The sequence below is a fragment of the Bos javanicus genome, chromosome 15 (assembly GCF_032452875.1).
Source record: "Bos javanicus breed banteng chromosome 15, ARS-OSU_banteng_1.0, whole genome shotgun sequence".
Lineage (NCBI taxonomy): Eukaryota > Metazoa > Chordata > Mammalia > Artiodactyla > Bovidae > Bos > Bos javanicus.
Genome location: NC_083882.1, coordinates 28,019,406 through 28,037,105, shown reverse-complemented (window position 1 = coordinate 28,037,105; position 17,700 = coordinate 28,019,406). Strand labels below are relative to the sequence as shown.

General features: G+C 36.6%; 1 protein-coding gene and 1 non-coding gene across 4 annotated transcripts in view; one reads left to right on the top strand and one right to left on the bottom strand.

The window, feature by feature from the left end:
- RNF214 (ring finger protein 214) overlaps positions 1-17,700 on the bottom strand; it is a 51,301-nt gene that overhangs the window by 17,222 nt on the left and 16,379 nt on the right. The window lies entirely within an intron of this gene.
- LOC133227191 (small nucleolar RNA SNORA8) lies at positions 7,283-7,420 on the top strand. The gene has a single exon (XR_009729750.1). It is a non-coding gene; the product is annotated as a small nucleolar RNA SNORA8 (small nucleolar RNA).

Here is a 17,700-nt window from a genome sequence, read left to right as displayed (position 1 = left end):
CTTTTTGTTATTTTGCTTTGCAATAATACTTTTTAAATTTGGGGGAAACTCTTCTTAATTTTTCAGTTCAGTTCAGTTGCTTCGTTGTGTCCGACTCTTTGCAACCCAAGGACTGCAGCATGTCAGGCTTCCCTCTCCATCACCAGCTCCAGGAGCCTGCTCAAACTCATATCCAACGAGTCGGTGATGCCATCCAACCATCTCATCCTCTGTCATCCCCTTCACCTCTTGCCTTCAATCTTTCCCAGCATCAGGGTCTTTTCGAATGACCCAGTTCTTCACATCAGATGGCCAAAATATTGGAGCTTCAGCATCAGTCCTCCCAATGAATATTTAGGACTGATTTCCTTTAGGATGGACTGGTTGGATCTCCTTGCAGTCCAAGGGACTCTCAAGAGTCTTCTCCAACACCATAGTTCAAAAGCATCAATTCTTCGGTGCTCAGCTTTCTTTATGGTCCAACTCTCACATCCATACGTGACTACTGGAAAAACCATAGCTTTGACTATACAGACCTTTATTGGTAAAGTAATGTCTCTGCTTTTTAATCTGCTGTCTAGGTTTGTCATAGGTTTTTTCCAAGAAGCAAGCATCTTTTAATTTCATGGCTGCAGTCACCATCTGCAGTGATTTTGGAGCCCCCAAAAATAAAGTCTGTCACTGTTTCCATCGTTTCTCCATATATTTACCATGAAATAATGGGACCGGATGCCATGATCTTAGCTTTTTGATTGTTGAGTTTTAAGCTAGCTTTTTCACTCTCCTCTTAACTTTCATCAAGAGGCTCTTTAGTTCCTCTTTGCTTTCTGCCATAAGTGAGTGAAAGTAGCTCAGTCATGTCCGACTCCATGGACTGTATAGTCCATGGAATTCTCCAGGCCAGAATACTGGAGTGGGTGGCCTTTACCTTTTCCGGGGGATCTTCCCAACCCAGGGATCGAACCCAGGTCTCTCACATTGCAGGCGCATTCTTTACCAGCTGAGCCCAAGGGAAGCCCAAGAATTCTGGAGTGGGTAGCCTATCCCTTCTCCAGTGGATATCTTGACCCAGGAATTGAATCAGGGTCTCCTCCATTGCAGGCGGATTATTTACCAACTGAGCTGTCAGGGAAGCTCTTCTGTCATAAGGGTGGCAGAAATATTTAAATTATATCTAATGTGTATTATTTTAGAATTTATTTTTTCTAAAATAAAAGAAAATTTATTTGTAATTTTTCATTTATTTTTAAGAATAAATCATTGACTCCAGAATTCCCTGGCAATCCAGTGATTAGAATTCTGCACTTTGACTGCTGAGGGCATAGCTTCAATCCCTGGTTGGGGAACTAAAATTCTGCAAGCTGCCTGGTACAGCCAAAAAATTAAAATAGAAAAAAAAAAAATCATGGACTCAAAACAGGGACATTAGAAACCTTACTTTCTCAACCCACATCTGCAATACATACATTTAAAGATTGCCAAAATAAATGTAACTGGCCTAGAGTCTCTGACTCATGGAAAGGAAGAATCTACTCCAAAAAAAACTGGGCAAAATTATATATAAGAAACCACAGTATGATAAGAGCCATTTTTCTTTCTCTTGACTTTATAGATGTTAACAATTTAGCTAACTGTATCTTAAGCAACAGAACATTTTCTAATTATATTATGCCAGTTAAGTTACAGTGACATTTTGAGATCAATCATTCGGAATTTAAAGTAGTTGAATATTTTAAATGCAGATGTAATGAATCTTTACAATTCTTAAAGATTGCTAACACCTTTCAATCCAGAAATGAGAAAGTCATTGAACTATCTTAGGGTAAGCGACTGAACTTCCTTAACTGGAGAAGCACAACTTGGTACAGCTGACATTGCTACATGCCTGCTGAATGAAGTCAGTAAAATAAATCATGGTAGTGCCCCTCTTTTAATGATATACTTTTAATTCACCAAATTAAAGATTCTGCTGTAAATCTGAAGACTTGATTACTATCTCATCTGCAGAACTAGAATTTTACTTTACAAATAGATGAATCCATAGACAAGATTAGACCTGCCATTTTCTTTATATTCATCTAGCACTGGCACCAGTTAATCACTGACAGTGATGTCGTGTATGAATTCTTAGTAACAAACACAAGTGATGCTGACATAATCCAAGATGAATATAACTGTTTTGAATCTCATGGTTTATCTTAGAACAACTGTGCAGACACTTACTTTGCACTTACTAGTATGAAAATTACAGTGGATACAAACATTGGCACCATATACAAATGAAGTCAGTGGCATCAAATTACACTACTAGTCATTGTATTCTTTGCTGCCACACAGGCAGTTGGGAGACGGGCAGTTTTACTTCAGGATGCCTTGACAAAGCCATCAAAAGTAATAATTTTATTAAATCTCAACCTTAAACACATATATTTTTAATATTCTGTTTATGAAATGCTACATGCCGAAATACTACAGTTGTCTTGAGGAAAAGCACATGTGAGCCTGTTTGAGTCGAACCAGCCTCTTTTTTCATGTAAAATCATTTTTACTTCAAAGAACAGCTGACATGCTCTTGAAAATGAAAAACACTTGTTATTTCAAAGGAAACAACTGACAGTGTTTGTTGCCAACAATAACATTTGAGCTTTCAGAAAAAATTTAAAATTTTTGGAAAGTCTACATGGGCCACTGGGAGCTTGAAGGCTTCCATTACTTACTCTGATGAGATGAAAAGTGACATAAACAAATGTGATTCTTTAAATATTGTGTATTAAAATGTATTAATACTTGGAAGAGCTGCATAACTTTGAACCAGTATTTTCCAAACTATCAATGTAGTTTTCACCAATTCAACTGTAGGACCTACCTGGAACCCCAGAGTTGGTATAAAGATTATTTTCAGCTGAAGACATTTCAGGTTCAACAGATGCAGAAAAAAGCTTCCTCAGAGCTTTCTCTAGCTAACAGCAGCAACTTCTGGGAAATAACGCTGTCATAAATTCCTCTTCAAGGCAGATCTACTCCCAGAAGAAAGAATGCAAATAAAATCTACCCAAATCCCTTCTCTGGAGGGAATTTCATGGCCCTGAAGGAGATGGAAAAACCATTCATACCTATATATATATTATCACAAATTTAGAACTACCGCTTGTTCTCCTGAAAACTCATTTATCTTTCCCCAAATCCAAAACCTGTCCTTTCTCCCCACTTTTAAGAAGTCTTTTGTTTTCCCATAAGCCCCAGATTCTAATCATTCCTTTGAGCTAGTGATCCCTGAGTTCTCCCACTGTATGCATGCTGCATGTATAAACTGGTTTTTTCCTCCTGTTACTCTGTCTTTTGTCAGTTTAATTCACAGTCCTTAGAAACTGAAACTACTAGGGTAGAAGGATAAGGTTTTCCTCCCCAAATCAAAATAGTTAAAGATCCATTCAAAGTGCAAGTAAAGACAGTGAATTTTAATGTAACAGTACAAAATCACTGATGTGCTTTCAGATTCCACAATGCAACGCAACTGTAAGAAACTATCAGCTGTCGAGCTGTGGAGCACTATCAAAGGAGAATAGCCACAATTATCTAAAAAGGCTATTGGGACTTTCCTGATGGTCCACTGGTTAGGTCTCTGCACTCTGGTCCAGGTTTGATTCTGGTCGGGGAACTAGATCCCACATACCACAACTGAAAAAAAAAAAGACCCTGCATGCATCAGCTAAAAAGAAAAATGCCACACGCTGCAGTGAAGACCCCATGTGCTCTCTAGTGCAAACAAATAAACAAATACAAACAAACATTAAAAAGACTATTACAACAGCCCTTGCTTTTCCAACTGCACACCTGTGTATCACCAGACTTTCTTCCTATACTTTAACCAAAACAACATATTGCAATAGAGAAGTAGATAGGATTAAAGAGGCTTACAAAAATATAAACAATGTCATTCTTCTAACTAAATTGATATTTGCTTTTTGGATTAGGCATAGATTTCTTGGAACACAAAACACAGGAACCACAAAAGAAAAAAAAAAAGGTAACCTGGACTTCATCAAAATTTAAACTTTTGGAAATAAAAGGAATCCAAATTGGAAAGGAAAGAGGTAAAACTGTCCCTGGCGGCTGATAACATGACACTATACACAGAAAAGGCTTCCCTGGTGGCTCAGATTGTAAAGCATCTGCCTGCAATGCAGGAGACCTGGGTTCGCTCCCTGGGTTGTGAAGACCCCTGGAGAAGGAAATGGCACCCCACTCCAGTACCCTTGCCTGGAAAATCCCATGGACAGAGGAGCCTGGTAGGCTACAGTCCATGGGGGTCACAAAGAGTCAGACACAACTGAGCGACTTCACTCACTCACTCATATAGAGAAAATCCTAAGGACATCACCAAAAAACTTCTAGAGCTCATCAATGAATTTGGTAAAGTTGCAGGATATAAAATTAATATATAGAAATCTGTTGTGTTTCTATACACTAACAAGGAACTATCAGAAAGAGAAATTAAGGAAACAATCCCATTTATTACCATTAAATCAAAAAGCTAAAATACCTAGGAATAGGCCTACCTGCGGAGGGTAAAGACCTGTACTCTGAAAACGATAAGACACTGATGAAAGAAACTGAAGACAACACAGATGGAAAGATATACCGTGTTCTCGGACTGGAAGAATCAGTATTGTTAAAAATGACCATGATATCCAAGGCAATCTATAGATTCAATGTAATCTCTATCAAAATACCTAAAGGCATTTTTCACAGAACTAAGACAAAAATTTTAAAATTTGTATCGAAACTCAAAAGACGTCAAATAGCCAAAACAATCTTGAGAAAGAAGGTTAGAGCTGGAGGAATCACACTACCTGACCTCAGATTATACTGCAAAGCTACAGTAATTAAAATATTAAGGCACTGGCACAAAAACAGACACACAGATCAATGGAATAGGATAGAGAGCCCAGAAATAAACTCAGGCACCTATGGCCAATTAACCAAACAAGAAGGCAAGAACATACAGTGAAGAAGACAGTCTCTTCAATAAGGGGTGCTGGGAAAACTGGAGAGCTACACATAAAAGAATGAAATAAGAACTTTCTCTAACACCATACACACAAAATCAACTCAAAATGCATTAGAGACCTAAATGTAAGACTGGATACTATAAAACTCCTGCAGGAAAACACAGGCAGAACACTGTATAACATAAATTGTAGCAATATTTCTCTGGATCCATCTACTAAGGAAATAAAAGTAGAAATAAACAAATGGGACCTAATTAAATTTAAAAGCTTCTGCACAGCAAAGGAAAGCACCAACAAAATGAAAAGATAATCTACTGAATGAAGAAAATATCTGCAAATGATATAATTGATAAAGGATTAATATATCCAACACACATAAACAGCTCATACAACTCAACATCAAAACAAACATTAAAAGATGGTCAAAAGAAAAGACAATTTTCCTAAAAGAAAATGCATATGGCCAACAGGCCCAGGGAAAGATGTTCAACACTGTTAATCATAAGAGAAATGCAAATCAAAACCACAGTGAGATATTACTTTACACCTGTGAGAATGGCTATCATCGAAAAGAACACAAATAATGGGGTGTGGAGAGAAGGGGACTCTCATACACTGTTGGTGGGAATGTAAATTAGTGCAGCCACTGTGGAAAACAGTATAGAAATTTCTCAAAAAACTAAAAACACAACTATCATATGGTCCAACAATTCCACGTCTGTGAATATAACCAGAAAAAAAAAAAATGAAACAAAACCAGAAAACCCCACAAATTCAAAAAGATATGTGCACCTCAATGTTCAAGGCAGCATTATTTAAACTGCCAAGACATGGGAGCAACCCAAGTGTCCACTGACAGATGAATAGATAGAGAAGATGTGGTATATATATACAATGAATACATTCAGCCATAAAGAAGAAAGAAATGTTGCCATTTGAAGCAACATGTCTGGACCTGGAGGGCACTATGCTAAGTAAAATAAGTCAGGCAGAGGCAAATACTGTACAATATGTGGATTCTAAAAAATACAACAAACTAATGAATATAACAAAGTTAGAAGACTCACAGATACAGGGAACAAACCAGTGGTTACCAGTGGTGGGTGGCAATACAAGGGTGGGGAAGTAGAGGCACAACTACCGAGTGTAAGGTAAGCTGGGAGGATGTATAAACAACACAAGGAATACAGACAAATATTTTGTAGTAAGTGTAAATGAAGGAAAATTATATAAAAGTAATTATTTTTTAAATTAAATGTTTGCATTTCAAAAGATACTGTTACAAAATGCAAAGAAAGGCAAGTTATATACTGGGAGAAAATATTTGTAAAACACAGATAAAAGGACTTGTACTAAGAATTCTCAATAAGAAAACATGTCTTTTGGGGTTTTTTTTAGAAAACATGTTTTTAAATGGGTAAAATGTTCAAACACTTCTCCAAAAAAGAACAACAAATGGCAGATGAAGACATGAAAAGATGTTCACATCAACAGTCATTAGGAAAAGGCAAAATAAAACCACAACAAGATACTATTAAACACTTACCAGAATGGCTAAAACTAAAAAGACTGATAACACCAAGTACTGGTGAGGATATGGAGTAACCAAAACACTATGCATTGCTGGTGGGCATGCAAAACAGCAAAGCAACATTGGAAAACCATTTACCAGTTTCTTATAAAGTCAAGCCAACACGTGGTCCAGCAATCCCACTCCTATTTACTCAAGAGAAAACATGCTCACATAAAGACTTGCACTTGAGTATTCAGAGCAGCTTTTTTTTGGCCACACTATATGGCATGCAGGCTCTTAGCTCCCCAACCAGAGATCAAACTTGTGCCTCCTGCAGTGGAAGCATGGAGTCTTAATCACTGGGCCACCAGTTTTATTTATAATAGACAAAAAATGGATATAACCTGAATGTCCAAATAAATAAATAAACTTAGTATATAACCTCAGTATATCAGTAAATACTATTCATTAATAAAAAGGAATTAAACTACTGATACATGCAACAACATGTATAAATTACAAAAGATTTTATCCCCAATAAGGGACAGAAAAGGCTATATATTCTGAGTCTATTTACATGAAGTTCTAGAAAAGGCAAACTACACTGAGAGAAAGCAGACCAGTGACTGCCAGTGCCTCAGGTAGTGGGGGCAACTGATTTCCAAGAGATATGAAAGAACTTTCTGGAGTGATGAAAATGTTATACCATGATTGTGGTGGTAGTTATATGACTGTATACATTCTTCAAAACACATCATTTAAAACTGGTGAATTTTACTGCACTGCATGGTATCTGTATTCAGCAGTTTATTCTTGCTGGGTGTTCAAAACACAGTGCTAATATAAATTTAGTACCCGGTATCATTGTTTTTCTTGGCTTTGTGCATGTTAGGCCGGTATTTTTACTGACACAGTATCCCTGAAGTTTCTCATACTGTAAATCTGACATAATCTTCAATAGGAACTAATACTTCTCTTTCTCTAGGGTCTCTAAAATTCAGAACCAGGCAGATCCATCTCCTCTGACCCTAAACATGGTCCTAATGTAATTGCTTGAGAAAACTGAATTCCAAAGATTACTGTTGGGGAATTGTTTTTAAGATTTTTTTTTATGAGGATCATTTTTAAAGTCTTTATTGAATTTGTTACAATACTGCTTCTGTTTATATTTTTTGCTTGTTTTGGCTGAGAGGTATTTGGGATCTTAGCTCACCAACCAGGGATCGAACTCGTACCTGCTGCAATGGAAAGTGAAGTCTTAACCACTGGACCATCAGGGAAGTCCCCAGTGGGGTATTTTTGAAGTATGTTCATATTTCATTGGAGATCAAAGAAATCCAGTTAAAAAACTGTGGTAAGACTGCTTGACATGATAACTGTGGATTAAGCAGAATTCTTTCTGAAAGGACAACCTTGAAGATTATGATCCAAACACTGGAGGAACTAAGGTGACTGGCAGTGGATGGAATCAGAATATGTGAAATTTCTTAAAAACTTACTGACTTACATAATTTTGCCTATGTTACACATAAAGAAAACCCTTTACACTTTGTAGGAAAAAAAGGGTTACTTTTATATAAACTATACCTCCTTAAAACTGTATTTAAAACAAAAATTAACAGCCTCCACCCTCAAGGCCACTGTCCTAAATCTGCTCCACTTCCTTTATTCATCATCTCTGCCATCTCAGCCACCTCACTGTCACTACTCTTCTTCTCCCTCTAACAATCAACAAATCTCACCAATCCTACCTCAGAATACCCTTCCTTTCTCTTTTTCTTCCACTGAGATCAGGCCCTCATTTAATCTTTTCAAAACTCTGTCTTCCTGACATAAATTTATCTTCACTTTAGCACATCTAACTTAATGAAGCCACAACTGTCCCCTCTAAAAATTAAATCTGTAGAGCTTCCACTTCCAGTAAGGGTAGTTGTTGTTTTGTTGTTCAGTTGCTAAGTTGTGTCCAATTCTTTGTGACCTCATGGACTGCAGCACGCCAGGCTTCCCTGTCCTTTACTATCTCCTGGAGTTTGCTCAAACTCATGTCCATTGAGTTGGTGATGCCACCCAACCATCTTATCCTCTGTTGTCCCTTTTCTTCTTGCCCTCAATCTTTCCCAACATCAGGGTGGCCCAAGTGATCTTTCTTCACATCAGGTGGCCCAAGTATTGGAACTTCAGCTTCAGCATCAGTCCTTCCAACCCAGTATTCAGGGTTGATTTCCTTTAGGATTGACTGGTATGATCTCCTTGCTGTCCAAGGCACTTTCAAGAGTCTTTTCCATACCACGGTTCAAAAGCATCAATTCTTCAGCCCTCAGCCTTCTTTATGGTACAGTTCCCACATCTGTACACGACTACTGGAAAAACCACAGCTTTGACTAGACAGACCTTTTTCGGCAGTGATGTGTCTGCTTCATAATATGCTATCTAGGTTTGTCATAGCTTTTCTTCCAAGTAGCAAGTGTCTTTTAATTTCCTGGCTGCAGTTACCATCCGCAGAGATTTTGGAGCCCAAGAAAATAAAATCTGTCACAGTTTTTACTTTTTTCCCATCTATTTGCCATGAAGTGATGGGACCAGATGCCATGATCTTAGCTTTTTGAATGCTGAGTTTTAAGCCAGCTTTTTCACTCTCCTCTTTCACCCTTATCAAGAGGTTCTTTCATTCCTCTTTACTTTCTGCCATTAGAGTGGTATTATCTGCATATCTGAGATTGTTGATACTTCTCCCGGCAATCTTGATTCCAGCTTGGGATTCATTCAGCCTGTCAGAGTTGCTCCTAATATTAGGCCAACGATTTCTGCAGATAAAAAACTATAAGTTCTATACAAAATGTAAAAAAGCACCTATCTAAAGATACTAAAGAACAAACAAAAACCAGAAGACCTGACAACTGGAAGAAGTGAACATCATTATTGTTTTCTGGTTTTTATGGCTAATCACCATTCATCTAAAGACAAACCACAGATAGCTCTGTGATGACAACTAAAACTAAGATAGAAATTTTGAAGCCTTACTAGTTCAAGAACAAAAAGGATAAAACTGGGAGCTACCATAACGGCTGGAAAGTGAAGGAGAAATCCCCAAAAGATAAAAGCCATGGCCAGGGAGGCCCCAATTCTGCATATAAATCGATTTGATCTCTGGATGACCCCTGAACCAGCCATGCACAGAGGGGACTCCAAGGAGCCCATCTACAGATACACGAACTGAACAGAAACCACAGCTGCTGCCTACCAAGCAGGTATGTATTATGTTTAAGCCTAGAAAATAGCCTGATGAGATAAATTAAAAAAAAATAAACCAACCACAAGATTTCATGGAAGAATACAATAGAATCGAGAGTTTCTGCAACATATTATTCACATATTCAGGATCCAACCCTCAATTACCAATATATAAAGAAAAGGGAAACATGATCCATACTCAAAAGTAGGGTCTGCACATTATGGTCTGTAGATCAAACTCTGGCTGCTACCTGGTTTTACAAATAAAGTTTTATTGGAACACAGCCATACTCATTTTGTTTACATATTGTCTATGGTTGCTTTCATGCTTCAACAGCAGAGTTGAGTAGTTGTGACAGAGACTGTGTGGTCTGCAAAACCTCAATATTTACTATATGATTGCCAATCCCTTCCCTCCACCCTGAGCTATTGACAACCAGTGATCTGCTTTCTCTCACTATAGTTTTTTCTGTTCTATAACTTCATGTAAACAGAATCATACAGTGCATACCTTTTGTGTCTGGTTTCTCATTTAGAATAATGCTTTGACTCTGACTCCTGGTCAAGAAAAATGAGCAATCAATGGAAAGGACTCCAAGGAGACCAAGATGCTAGAATTAGCTGGCAACGTTTTAAAGCACTTATTTTAACTATGCAGAAGAACATAAAGAAAAATATGTTCACAAGGAGTGAATACATAAGAACAGTTCTGCGGAGAAAGAGAAACTTAAAAAAAAAAAAAAAGAACTGAATGGAAATGAAAGAACTGAAAAATACAATATTGGAAATATAAAATTTAATGCATGGGCTTAACAGCATACTGGAAACTGGAAATGATATAATAAAAAGTAGGATTTCTCAGGCACTCCAGTGGTTAAGACTCAGCAATTCCATTGCAGGGGGCATAGGTCTGATTCCTGGTCAAGGGACTAAGATCCCACATGCTGTGTGGCATGGCCAAAAAAAAAAAAAAGTAAATTTGAAGATACATAAATGGAAATTATCCAATATGATGAACAGTAAAAAAGAACTAGAAAGAAATAAAAGAGCCTCCATAAGCTACAGGACAATATCAAAAGTTCTAACATGTTAAAGTGGAGTCTCAGAAGCAAAGGTGGGAATGAGGCAGGAAAAGTATTTGAAAAATTATGTCAAAATTTCACAAATATGGTGAATACATAACTTTATAGAATAAGCAGCCGAGAAAACTTGAAACAGGAATAAAAGGAAGAAAGCCATACCTGGGAAAATCAAAGTCAAGCTGCTGAAAACCAAAGATAAAATATTGAAAAAAACCATAGAAAAAAAGTGACACAATACACAGAAGAAACAAAACAACCATTACTGAGTTCTCATCAGAAATAATAGAAGAGGGTGGGGTGAATTGAGAGAGTAGCATTTAAACATACACATCATCACATGTAAAACTGATAGCTAGTAGAAAGTTGCTGGGTAACATAGGGAGCTTAACCTGGTGCTCTGTGACAACCTGGAAGGGTGGGATGGCGGAAGGCGGTGGGACAGAGGCTCAGGGGAAGGGGACATATGTATACTTATGGCTAATTCACATTGTTCTATGGCAGAAACCAACACAACCTTGTAAAGCAATTATCCTCCAATTAAAAAAATTTTTTTAAATTACAGGAGACAGTTAATATTAAAACAACATTTTCAACTGAATAAACAAATTGCTAGATATTCACACAATGAACTATATTCAGTATGTGGCGGATTCATTTTGATATTTGGCAAAACTAATACAATTATGTAAAGTTTACAAATAAAATTAAAAAAAAAAAAAGAGAGAAGGCAAGGGTAGGATGATTTGAGAGAATAGCATTGAAACATGTATATTACCATATGTGAAATAGATTGCCAGTCCAGGTTTGATGCATGAGACAAGGTGCTCAGGGCTGGTCACTGGGATGACCCTAAGGGATGGGATGGGGAGGGAGGTGGGAGGGGGGCTCAGGATGGGGAACACATGTACACCCATGGCTGATTCATGTCAATGTATGGCAAAAACCACTACAATATTGTAATTAGCCTCCAATTAAATAAATTAATTTACAAAAAAAAAAAAAAAAGAAATGAACACCTATATCTATTTTAAAAATTGATTTAATAATTAATAACCTTCTAAAACAGAAAATACCAGGCCTAGATGGGTTCACTGGTGAATTCTAATACATATTTAAGGAAAAAATTAAACCAATTCTCTGCGATCTTACCCTAATGTAATACCAGACAAAAATAATAGAAGAAAAAAAACTACAGACCAACATCTCTCCTGAACAGAAACACAAAAATCCTCAACAAAACACTAGTAAATCAAATATAAAAAAAGTTAAAAAAAAAGGATTTTTGACCAAGTGGGATTTATCCCAGCTATGCAAGCCTAGTTCAACATTAAAAAATCAACTAAAATTATCCATCATATCAAAAGACTAAAAAAAGAAGAATAAAATGATCATGTCAATATATGCAGAAAAAGCATTTGACAAAATCCAGCACCCACTAATGATAAAAACTCAGTTAACTAGGAATAGGGAGAACTCTCAACTTGGCAAAGATTATCTACAAACAATCTACAGTTAACATCATACTCAAGAGTGAGAAACGGGAAGCTTTTCCCAGATCACGTACAAGCTAAAGATGTCCCCCTCACCATCTCTTTTCAATATTATATTAGAAGTTCTTGCTAATATAATAAAGTAAGGAAAAGAAACCAAAGGTATACAAATTGGAAAGTAAGACATAAAACTGTCTTTGTTTGCACATGACGTGATCGTCTATGTAGAAAATTAAAAAGAATAGACAAAAAAAACCCTTGAACTAATAGGTGGTTAAAGCAAAGTTGCAGGACATGAAGCTAATATACAAAAGTCAGCTGCTTTTCTAAATGTTAACAGTGAACATTTGAAATTAAAAACAAAATATCATTTATATTACATACATTTAGGCATAAATCTAACAAAATATGTACAAGATCTGTATGAGGAAAATGACAAAAATTCTGATAACAAAATCAAAGTACTAAATAAATGGAGAGATATTCCATGTTCATGGCCAGGAAGACTCAACATTGTCAAGATGTCAGTTTGGGGGACTTCCCTGGTGGTCCAGTGGTTAAAAGTCCACTTGGCAATGCAGGGGACAGTTTGATCCTTGGTTGGGAGGATGCCACATACCGTGGGGCAACCAAGCCTGAGCATCACAACTACTGAAGCCCACACACTAGAGCCTGTGCTCTGCAACCAGAGAAACCCATCGCAATGAGAAGTCCACCACTGCAACTAGAGACCTTCTGCAACGATGAGAGTAGCCCTTACTGGGCACAACTATAGAAAGATCACTCATAGTAACAAAGACCCAGCACAGCCAGAAAGAAAAAAGTCAGTTCTTCCCAAGTTGATCTATAGTCAGTGCAATCCCAATCAATTCCCAGCAAGTTATTGTATGGATATCAACAAATTGATTCTAAAGTTTATAAGAAGAGGCAAAAGACCACAACACTGAAGGAAAAGGACAACACTGGGAGACTGATGCTACTTGACTTCCAGACTTACTATAAAGCTATAGAATCAAGACAGTGTGGTGTTCATAAGAGATAAATGGAACAGACCAGAGGGCCTAGAAATTGAACTCCATAAATACAGTCAAATGATCTTTAATAAAGGAGTGATGACAATAAAATGGAGCAAAGAGTCTCTTCAACAAATAGTGTTAGATGTGGATATGTTAGGTGGCTTCAGTTCTGTCCAATTCTTTGTGACCCTATGGACTGTAGCCTGCCAGGCTCCTCTGTCCATGGGATTCTCCAAGCCAGAACACTGGAGTGGATTGCCATACCCTCTTCCAGGGGATCTTCCTGACCCAGGGATCGAACCTGCATCTCTTATGTCTCCTGCATTGGTAGGCAGGTTCTTTATCACTGGAGCCACTGGTTCTTTACCTGGGAAGCCCGTTAGAAGAGGACATCAACATGCAAAAAAATGGATCTAAACACAGACCTTACACCTTTCACAAAGATTAACAAAAGCTGGATCATGGACCTAAATGTAAAACACAAAATTGTAAAACTCCTAGAAGATAACATCAGAGAAAACTAAATGAATTTGATATAACACCAAAGACACAACCCATGAAATACCTGATAAATAAAGCTTCATTAAAATTAAAAACTTCTGTTCTGCAAAAGACGGTATCAAGAATAAGAGAAGACAAGCCACAGACTGTGAGAAAATATTTGTAAAAGACACATCTGACAAAGGAACGTTATCTTAAAAACACAAAGAGCTCTTAAAATTCAACAATAAAACAAACAATAGGGGAGTTCCCTGCTGGTCTAGAGTAGGGACTCCGGGCTTTCACTGTCCTGGCCTAGGTTTAATCCCTGGTTGGGGAACTTAGATCCTACAGGCCATGCAGCACAGCCAAAAATATAAGAATACAATTAAATCAAAAATATAATCTCTCAGTTAAAAAAAAAAAAAGATTTAAAAAATGGGCCAAAGACTGACAGACAGCTCACCAAAGAAGACATACTGATAGCAAATGAAGATGTGAAAAGATGCTCCATATCACTTGTCATCAGGAAAATGAAATTAAAACACCAATGAGATACCACTATATACCAAGCAGAATGGCCAAAATCTAGAACACTGACAACAACAAATGCTGGCAAGGATGTGGAGCAACAGGAGTGCTCATTTGTTTCTGCTGGGAAAGCAAAGTGGCACAGCAGCCACTTTGGAAGACAATTTGGCAGTTTCTTATAAACTAATCTTATTTTTACCACACAATCCAGCCACTATACTTCTTGATATCTACCTAAAAGAGCTGAAAACTTACGTCCATACAAAAACTTGCGCATGGATATCTACAGCACCTTTATTCATAACTGCCAAAACTTGGAAGCAAGCAAGTTATCCTGCAGTGGATGAATAAAGAAAGAACTATTGTACATTCAAACAATGGAGTACTCTTTCATGCTAAAGAGAAATGAGCTATCAAACCATGAAAAGGCATACTTTCAAATGCATATTACTAAGTGAAAGAAGTCAGTCTGAAAGGCTACATATTATATGATTCAACTATAAAGCATTCTGGAAAAGGCAAAACTACAGAGACAATAAAAAAATCAGTAGGGGAGTGTGGGATGAACCAGTAGAGCACAGAGGATGGGCAGTGAAAAATACTCTGTATAATGTTGGATATATGACATCATACATTTATCCAAATCATGGGCAGTGAAAAATACTCTGCATAATGTCAGATATATGTCATCATACATTTATCCAAATCATAGGCTGTGTAATACCAAGAGTGAACCCTAAGGTAAACTACGGACTTTGGGCGATTATGATGTGTCACTGTAGGTTCACCTTTGGTAAAAAATGTGCCACTCTAGTGAGTGACGTTGATAAAAGGAAGGCTGTGCATGTGTGAGGGCAGGGGGCATATAGGAAATCTCTTTACTTTCCTCTCAATTTTGTTGTAAACTTCAAACTACAATAAAAAAAAATAAAGTCTTTTTTTAAAAAAGTAATGAACTATTAATATAGTTCACATTCATCACAACATCATAGATGAATCTCAAAAATGTGGTAAGTGACGAGATTTCTCTGGTGATCCAGTGGCTGAGACTCTGTGCTCCTAATGCAGGGGGCCAGGGTTCGAACACTGGGCAGAGAACTAGATCCCATGTGCTGCAAATAAGAATTTGAATTCCACAACTAAAGATCCTGAGTACCACAACTGGGACCCAGTGCAGTCAAATAAATAATTTTTTTCTTAATAGGGTGAGACACATGTCTAGAAAAGATAAGTATAATATAGTAATACAGAAGGAAAGTGTTCACCTGGGAATGGAGGGGAGGAAGCAGTGATTAAGAAGAAATACAGGGAATATTTTAGGGTAATGGTACGTGCTATACCTTAACTGTGTTAGCATTAACATGTGTGATTAATCTGTCAAAACTCATCAAAATGTAATTTAAAATAAGGGTATTTTATTATAAGTAAATTATATGCAAAAAAAATTTGTTTAATTTAAAGAATAATTCTAAGTTTCAGCAATTAAGACTATGAAAATTTCCCAAATACTTTATCCAATAAAATTATAAATCTTTCTAATATGGTATAATCACCAGGCACATAATTTGTTTTTATGATGCATTTTGCCAGTGAATTAAATAGATGTGTATTCAGGGTGAAAAAGGCCAAATTAAAATAGAATTCTACAGAATAGTCAATGAGTTAATATTTAATTTACACAGTAAAGAGTGGACCTAAATCTAATCATATCACTAGCTGTATTAAATACAAATATACTAAGAGCCTCTACAAGGAACCTTGTCAGAATAGATTTAAAAAAAAAAAAATTATATGTTGATAGGTTGAAGGTAAAATATGGAAAAATATATACTATGTAAAGAGTAAGCATATCTAACTGCAATACCTATATCAATATTACATAAAATAAACATTAAGATTATGACCAAGATAAAGACATTTTATAATGATAAAATGTCAATGTCATGATGAAGACAATTTATCAAGAACAAATAATAATTGTATATGTATCTAACAACACAGTTTCAAAATATAAGAACAAAAATTGACAGGATTAAAAGGAAAAAGAGAAAAATTTATAATCACATAGATTTTAACACTGCCCCCTCAGCAAATGATATAACTAAATATTTTAAAATAAAAAATATAGAAAACCTTTATTCTATATAAATTATATCTAAAATTTCATTTTTTCAACTTAAAGGATAATTCTAAGTTTCAACAATTAACACTATGAAAGTTTCAATTAACACAGACATAAAAATCCTTTTCAAATATCAGTGAGTCAAATTCAGCAATACATAAAAACAATAATATATCTTGTTCAACTTGGATGCATCCCAAGAATGGAGAAATGGTTTAACATTTGAAAACAAATCAATGTAATTCACTATATTAACAGAATATGGGAGAAAAAATATTTGATAATTTTAATAGATACAGAAAAACCATTTGACAAAATTATGCATCCATTCATATTAAGAACTCTCAGAAAATCAGATGTTTTTATAGAAACTGATAAGCTGCTTCATATACATACAAATATACACACCCACACAGACACACACACACACATATATACATAAAAGCAAACAACCTAAAATATCCAAAGTAATCTTGAACAAAAAGCAGAAGATTTTGCATACTCTGACTTCATGACTTACTATAAGTCTGTAACTGACTCTTGAGAGTCCCTTGGACTGCAAGGAGATCCAACCAGTCCATTCTGAAGGAGATCAGCCCTGGGATTTCTTTGGAGGGAATGATGCTGAAGCTGAAATTCCAGTACTTTGGCCACCTCATGGGAAGAGTTGACTCATTGGAAAAGACTCTGATGCTGGGAGGGATTGGGGGCAGGAGGAAAAGGGGACGACAGAGGATGAGATGGCTGGATGGCATCACTGACTCGATGGACGTGAGTCTGAGTGAACTCCGGGAGTTGATGATGGACAGGGAGGCCTGACGTGCTGCGATTCATGGGGTCGCAAAGAGTCGGACACGACTGAGCGACTGAACAGACTGAACTGATAATAATCACAATGCTATGGTTTAGCATAAAGATAGGCAAATGTATCAATGCAATGGATTGGTACTGTACCCAGAATAAACCCACTATTTATATAAATGACTCAAGGTGCCATTTGGTTTTTGGCAAAGGTGTCAAGCAACGCAATGAGGAAAGGAACATTTCTCAACAAATGGTACCAAAACAACTGGATAAAATTAACATCAACCCCTACTCATCACCATACACAAAAATTAATTTGAGATGGATCACAGACATAAATATTAAAGCTAAAATGATAAAAATCCCACGAGAAAACAGAGGAGAACATCTTTGCTACTTCAGAGTAGGCAAAGGTTTTTTAGGACAGAAAATACAATAAC